We start from the raw sequence: 7,541 nt of genomic DNA on the forward strand, positions 1-7,541 counted from the left end.
AGTGTCACTTACAGATGATTGGGGGAGAGGGGGCACAAGTGGGAAATTTGCAACTTTGTTTTTTTAATTTTCCCATTTTATTTTCCCAACATTTTATTAAAATGTCACGCTTTATCATCAGTCAAAAATGGAGTTGGCAGATTATTAACGTTTTACTGATTTTTTCCAATTTTTTCCAATTTTTACAAATGAAATTTCATCAGAATTTCAAAATTTGAAAAATTTCAACTGGCTCTATTTTCACTTTTGTGGTTGACAGTTCCAGTGTTCCAGAGCATCACACCTGTCATTACCATGCAGAATGAGGTGTTCCCCAGGTAATCTAGGCTAGACCCCTAAAGAGTTTTGGAGATGAAGACCAAAATTTTACCAGGACCCAGTAATTCCATTGTGAGCCACTGAGTACAGCAGAACCCTGGGATATTGTACTCTATGTTATCTCTGTTGCCAGACAGAGAGGCTGCTGTGTTCTAGACCAATTATACCTTTAATAGGGGCGTGGTTTCATCCCTAGATACAGAAAACTACAGTCACAAACAAACTAGGGAAATACAACCTCGATCAGCGGTTCTCAAACGTCATTGCACCGCGACCCCTTTCTAACAACAAAAATTACTACATGACCCCAAGGTGGGGAGCTGAAGCCTGAGCCCGCCCGAGCCCCCACTGCCGCAGGTGGTGGACCAAAGCAGAAGCCCCAAGAATTCAGCCTCTGGCAGGGGGCCTGTAACCTGAGCCCCACTGCCCAGGGTTGAAGCCTGAGGCCCATCGCCCGGGCCTGAAGCCCCTGGGCAGTGGGGCTCGCACTTCAGCCCTGGGCCCCAGCAAGTCTAATCCCAGCCCTGGAAACCCCATTAAAACAGAGTCGCAACCCACTTCTGGGTCCCGACCCACAGCTTGAGAATCGCTGACCTAGATAGAGCTACTATAAAGCAGGTGTATAACGGGTTGGAAAAACGTTCCCAGAGAGTAGTTATCAGAGGTTCACAGTCAAGCTCAAAGGACATCTCAAGTGGGGTCTGGTTCTGTTCAATATCTTCATCAATGATTTAGATAATGGCATAGAGAGAACACTTATAAAGTTTGTGGATGACACAAAGCTGGGAGGGATTGCAAGTGCTTTGGAGGATGGGATTAAAATTTAAATCGTCTGGACAAACTGGAGAAATGGGCTAAGAAAACAGGATGGAATTCAATAAGAACAAAGGCAAAGTGCTCCACTTAGGAAGGAACAAACAGTTGCACACATAAATGGGAAATAACTGCCTAGGAAGGAGTACTGTGGAGAAAAATCTGTGGGTCATAGTGGATCATAAGCAAAATATGAGTGAACAGTGTAACACTGTGGCAAAAAAAAAAAAAAAAGGAAACATCATTCTGGGATGTATTAGCAGAGTGTTGTAAGCAAGACCCAAGAAGTAATTCTTTTGCTCTACTCCATGCCGATGAGGCCTCAACTGGAGTGTTCTGCCCAGTTTGGGGAGACAATTTCAGGAAAGATGTGGAGAAATTGGAGAAAGTCCAGAGAAGAGCAACAAAAATGATTAAAGGTCGAGAAAACATGACTTATGAGGGAAGAGTGTAGGACCTTAAAGAGATGATATGCAGAAGAAAGGAAGATAAACATTCACTGTGCAATAACCTCCTGGAATTGTCTTTTCATTCAGCCATTCATAGAGCTCAGGTTAACATTCTGATGAGTTTAACTAGCAAATCAAGAATAAAAACTACCTACAGCTGACTCTGATTAAGAGTTCTCAATGTACAGCTGGTAGGAGGCAACAGTGCCTTCCCCCAAATGCACTTTTGGTTGGGTGGGAAGGGAAGGGAAGGGAAGCAGCAAAGGGGACAGAGGCCAAGTCTGCTGAGGGCAACAGCGCTCATAGCACTCCATCTTCTCACCTCTCTTCCCCTGCTGGCTGCTGAGCAGCTTTAGCTGATAGGTTCAACAGAAGGAAGCTTCAACTGTAGCCTTCCTCTCAGCAGGAGAGGAGTCACTACTTCCTGCACTAGGCAGGCAGGAGCCTTCAGCTCTGGGTCCAGCTGGCTCAGCCCTTCTTGTGCTGGCCTGGAGGGTCTGCACAGCAAGAGGGTCCTGGCTAGGGCATGAGGTAGGTGCCCTTTTTGGAAGAGTACTGTCTTTTCTTTTCCCCTCGGGGGCAGGCACAAGGTCAGGGCAGAAGAAGGGGGACAGATACAGGAGAGGACAGGCACAAGGGGAAGGAACAAAGGCACTAGAAGGCAGCTATGAGAGGAATTTGGGGGACAGGGATAGATGACGGAACGATTTGAGAGGGAGAAGAGACGGGGCAAGAGGTGGCTTGAGGGGAGAGAATGGGGGCTTGGGGGATACTGAGGTGAGTTTGGGAGAAGAAAGTGGGGAGACTAGGAGAAGGAGACTTTTGGAGAAGGAGGAGACCCTGGAAGAGTTTGTGGGAAGCAGTGGAGTCTGGGTCCAGCTCTACACTACAAACTTACATCAGTATAACTGTGTCACTCAGGGGTGTGAAAAATCCACCCCCGCCCCAAGCGACACAGTTATACCAACCTAGCCCCCCATGTGGACAGCCCTATGTCAATGGGAGAAGCTGTCTTTACACTAGCTCTAGCACTACCTTTCTTTAATAGGATAACGAGTCTTGTGGATAAGGGAGAAGCTGTGGATATGGTATACCTAGACTTTAGTAAGGCATTTGATACAGTCTTGCATGATATTCTTATCGATAAACTAGGCAAATACAATTTAGATGGGGTTACTATAAGGTGGGTGCATAACTGGCTGGATAACTGTACTCAGAGAGTTATTGTTAATGGTTCCCAATCCTGCTAGAAAGGCATAACAAGTAGGGTTCTGCAGGAGTCTGTTTTGGGACCGGCTCTGTTCAATATCTTCATTAACGACTTAGATACTGGCATAGAAAGTACGCTTATTAAGTTTGCGGATGATACCAAACTGGGAGTGATCACAACTGCTTTGGAGGACAGGGTCATAATTCAAAATGATTTGGACAAATTGGAGAAATGGCCTGAGGTAAACAGGTGAAGTTTAACAAAGACAAATGCAAAGTGCTCCACTTAGGAAGGAAAAAATCAGTTTCACACATACAGAATGGGAAGAGACTATCTAGGAAGGAGTACGGCAGAAAGGGATCTAGGGGTTATAGTGGACCACAAGCTAAATATGAGTCAACAGTGTGATGCTGTTGCAAAAAAAGCAAACGTGATTCTGGGATGTATTAACAGGTGTGTTGTGAGCAAGACACGAGAAGTCATTCTTCCGCTCTACTCTGCTCTGGTTAGGCCTCAGCTGGAGTATTGTGTCCAGTTCTGGGCACCGCATTTCAAGAAAGATGTGGAGAAATTGCAGAGGGTCCAGAGAAGAGAACAAGAATGATTAAAGGTCTTGAGAACATGACCTATGAAGGAAGGCTGAAAGAATTGGGTTTGTTTAGTTTGGAAAAGAGAAGAATGAGAGGGGACAAAATACAGTTTTCAGGTATCTAAAAGGGTGTCATAAGGAGGAGGGAGAAAGCTTGTTCACCTTAGCCTCTAAGGATAGAACAAGAAGCAATGGGCTTAAACTGCAGGAAGGGAGGTTTAGGTTGGGCATTAGGAAAAAGTTCCTAACTGTCAGGGTGGTTAAACACTGGAATAAATTGCCTAGGGAGGTTGTGGAATCTCCATTTCTGGAGATATTTAAGCGTAGGTTAGATAAATGTCTATCAGGGATGGTCTAGGCAGTATTTGGTCCTGCCATGAGGGCAGGGGACTGGACTCTATGACCTCTCAAGTCCCTTCCAGTCCTAGAATCTATGAATCTATAAGGCTTAGCCCCTGCACTTCCTCATCAGTGACTTCAGCTCTATTAATCCCCGAACAAAACCAAGGGCTCTCAATTCAGTCCAATCAGCTCTGTCTTTAAATATTAGAGAAGGGAGAGGAGGGGCAGAGGAGGGAAGGGGAGGGGAGGGTCAAATGGTGTCCAGGGTTCTTTAAACAGAGTCCACACCACCAGGTAACAACACCAGTCTCCATCCTCTCTCATTTTCACTGGGACTTGGCATCTCATCCCCCTGCTTAGAAAGTGAGGTTCAGTTTAGGGTGACACTTTCTACCAGCCAGCTCTTTTACAATTATTGGATACAAATTATCTGTACCTGTTGATCAAATATTGTCTAACTTTAGAAGCTGCTGTTTAACATCCTCTTTAGTTATTATTGGAATGGAAAGTGTTTCATCATTAATCATCATCATCCAACATGAATCCTCATCTGGCTTTTTTCTAAATAGAGAACAAAAAAATAGACTGAACACTTGTACTTTTCCTTCATTATTATTGACAATTCTATCATTTCCATCTAGTAATGGACCATTGTTAGGATTCTTATGTTCCTTTATATACTTAAAAGCTCCATTTTATTGTTCCTAACTCTGGTGGCCATAGATTTCTCCTTGTATCCTTCCCTTATCAATTTTCTGCAATTCCTAGCTTCTAATTTATATTCATTGCTATCTATTTCCCCTTTCTTCCGTTTTTTTGTACAGCTGCTTTCACGTCCCCTCTAAACCACAACTGATCTGAATTGTCAGTGCAGATGCTAAAAGAAGGGCTGTGTGATTCCTGACCCATAGAGGGAAAAATCTACCCCAAAATGTTCCCAAGGGAAATTTTAGTTTAATATATTTTTGGCTGGGAATAGGTGTACAAGAGCCAAGAGGGAACTAAGGGCAGTGCACCATAGGGCCATTTCATGCCACAAGAGGGCGCCCTGGTATGTCTCCCTGTGGCAGCTGCACTAATGCAAAACTGTACATGTAACCTCAGCTACATAGGTGCACTGGATCTGTGTGTCTGATTTGTTATGTGTTCATGGGAATACATGATGTCAAATTTAAGGTTTTGTGTTATAACGAGAGAGGAAGAGGCTTGTCCTTGAAGATCTCAGAGGAGCAGAGATAGCGGCCTTGCTCAGCAGACAGCTTCTCCTGCCTGGAAACCTGCTAGGGTTTGCTGGCAAGGAGAGAAAATCTGATGAGACTAAAGAGGCTTGTCGGCCCAGCACAGCTGGCAGGAATAAGAAGCTGCTTCTGCAAACTAAAGGAAATATCTGGGGGACATTTTGGAGAGAGGAATTTATGGAAGACAATGGATATGGGAGCAAGATGGCCCCCACCACGCTGATCTGTGTGGAGAATATGTGGGGAATGAGGTTATTGGAAGGGTGGGTGAGAAAACACATAAGACAGAATGATGGACATGGGGAATAGTAGCAATATGGAAGAGCTGAGGGGGGGGACAGATATATCTTCCCATTAATGCCGCTCAGTAATGGCCCTCTCCTATACTTCCATGCTGTGTCTCTCGGGTCATGCTTCATTTCAATACTCGTGAGCCTTCTGTGGCTCATCAGACTATCACTTTGCAGCCTGGGAACCATCCAGGGTGGTTCACCAGCCAGGAAAGTTGTTTGAGGAAAAGGGTGAAGAGCTTCACTCTTCAGACGAACTTGAGGGGCAACCCTACACACCCTGCTCCCTCCTAAAAGGACCAGCATTGAGGAGAGAGGAGTGTAGCCTGATTTAGGGTGGACTGATAATATTAATTTTGATAATATGGGAATTTAATTTATTTATTTTATTTTAATTATTATTATCATCATTAATATTAATTAGTATGGGGTTTAGGCTTGCCAATTTGTTTGATCAGAAGATAAAAGTTCTTGTCCCGGATCAGGCTCCACAGAATTTATAAAGGACCCTCGGGGGTATGATGGAAGCTCACACTGAGACAGATATAGCCTTAAAGACTTTTTATTAAAATTAATGAAATAGTAAGTTAATGGTAAAATACCCAGAGTTACAAAGTTACAATTGCATCACTGCTATTTAAAAGATACATATGATAATATAGTATTATATGCAACAAAGCTTTGGTTAATATACTTACACCCTTCCTTGATAACCTGGTGGTAAGAGACACAGGAACAGCCTTGCGGTTCAGGTTTTTTAATTTTTTATTGAGGGATGCAGTACTTAGAAAATGCTAAGAGCTATCAAAGCTGACTAGGGTTTACTTGCCTAACTTAAATTTAAATCAAAACCTAATAAACAAACTAAGAATAAAACCTAGGGAAACCAAGCTTAGCCTAGTTTCCTTGAAACTTAAACTTTAAGAAAAACAAGTATAGCCTACTGATAGTAGCAGTTATCGTAGATAGATAGAATAAATAGAGTAAAGGAAGTAAGTAAAAATAGAGTAAAGTACGAATGGAAATGAAGTAAAGTGAGAATGGAGCCAAGTAAGAAATGAAGATACTCTATTGGGTGGGTTATCTCTTTTATAGGGCAAATGCCGGAAATCCTTCCTCTTATGCCCAAATTTCATTCCTCACCCACAGAAGTGTTAGGGTACACTTACCCCATAGGCTAATATGTATGTGCGTATTGATGACCGGAATGTACATACATCAGACTCTTGTGGTGTACTTGTTAAATTTGTGGGTACAACATTAAAAAAAAAACATTTTTCATTGTCTATTGGTTTAAATAAAAGGTCATGGACATAGGCGTGGGTACTTATATCTTGTTACCTAAATAGATAAGTCAACTTTACTTTTTGAGTATTATATTTAATATAAATATGCTAACTTTGCTTTAGCTTACCATACAGGATATGGCCTGTAGGTCTTTTGCATTACAGCCAAACTTATTTTAATAAACCAAATACTTTATTTATATATAATATAAAGTGTATATATATATATACACACACACACACACACACACACACAAGCAAGCAGGTTAGTCCTATAGGTTACAGGAGGGAACTATAACTTATTCCTGTAGGTCATTAGCAATTGGAAGGAGCTAATGGAGCTGGCGAGCTGCATTGGCTAACTCTTGACATAGCTCCTGCAATTTTGATGAACTAAGGAACAGCTTTAAAAACATGAAATATATAAATGTGTCACCTGCATGCAGAGAGGGGGCAGTTTGGGTTTCCTTGGGGCTGTGGTCAAATACTGCTTCCCATTTTTAGTTTTTTAGAAAAAGCAAATAAACTGAGTGAGTTTAAGGTTCCATCAGAAGCAAATACTTGACACAATTTTGACTCTGGTGCCATTTCCTGAATTTGCTGTGAGCTCAGCTTTCTGAGATACTCCATTGTGATAACAACATTAGTCCATTTTTCGGAGTCATATCTCTTAAAACTAGGATAATGCAGACCTTCTGGGGCTCAAATACCCTTGAGAACATGTTTAACACCTTCCTGCAGGATCTCACATTTCCTCATGATGTCATAATGAATGTTGCAATGCACACAGAGTAGAAACATCCCAATGAATGGGATGGTGGTGGTGATTATTATTGGATTGTTTTTATGTTTTAGGTTTTTTTAGAATAAAGTTAACAACTTCCTGGTTACTTCTCTAGGAGAGAGGACTTGTTTGGAGTTTTCATTCTGGATCAGACCATGGGCCATATTCTGACTCCAGCTGTGGCAGTGCAAAGAGTCTCCGAAGCTGCTACACACTTTTTAG

Source organism: Chrysemys picta, chromosome 4 (genome assembly GCF_011386835.1).
Source record: "Chrysemys picta bellii isolate R12L10 chromosome 4, ASM1138683v2, whole genome shotgun sequence".
In the NCBI taxonomy this organism is placed as follows: domain Eukaryota; kingdom Metazoa; phylum Chordata; order Testudines; family Emydidae; genus Chrysemys; species Chrysemys picta.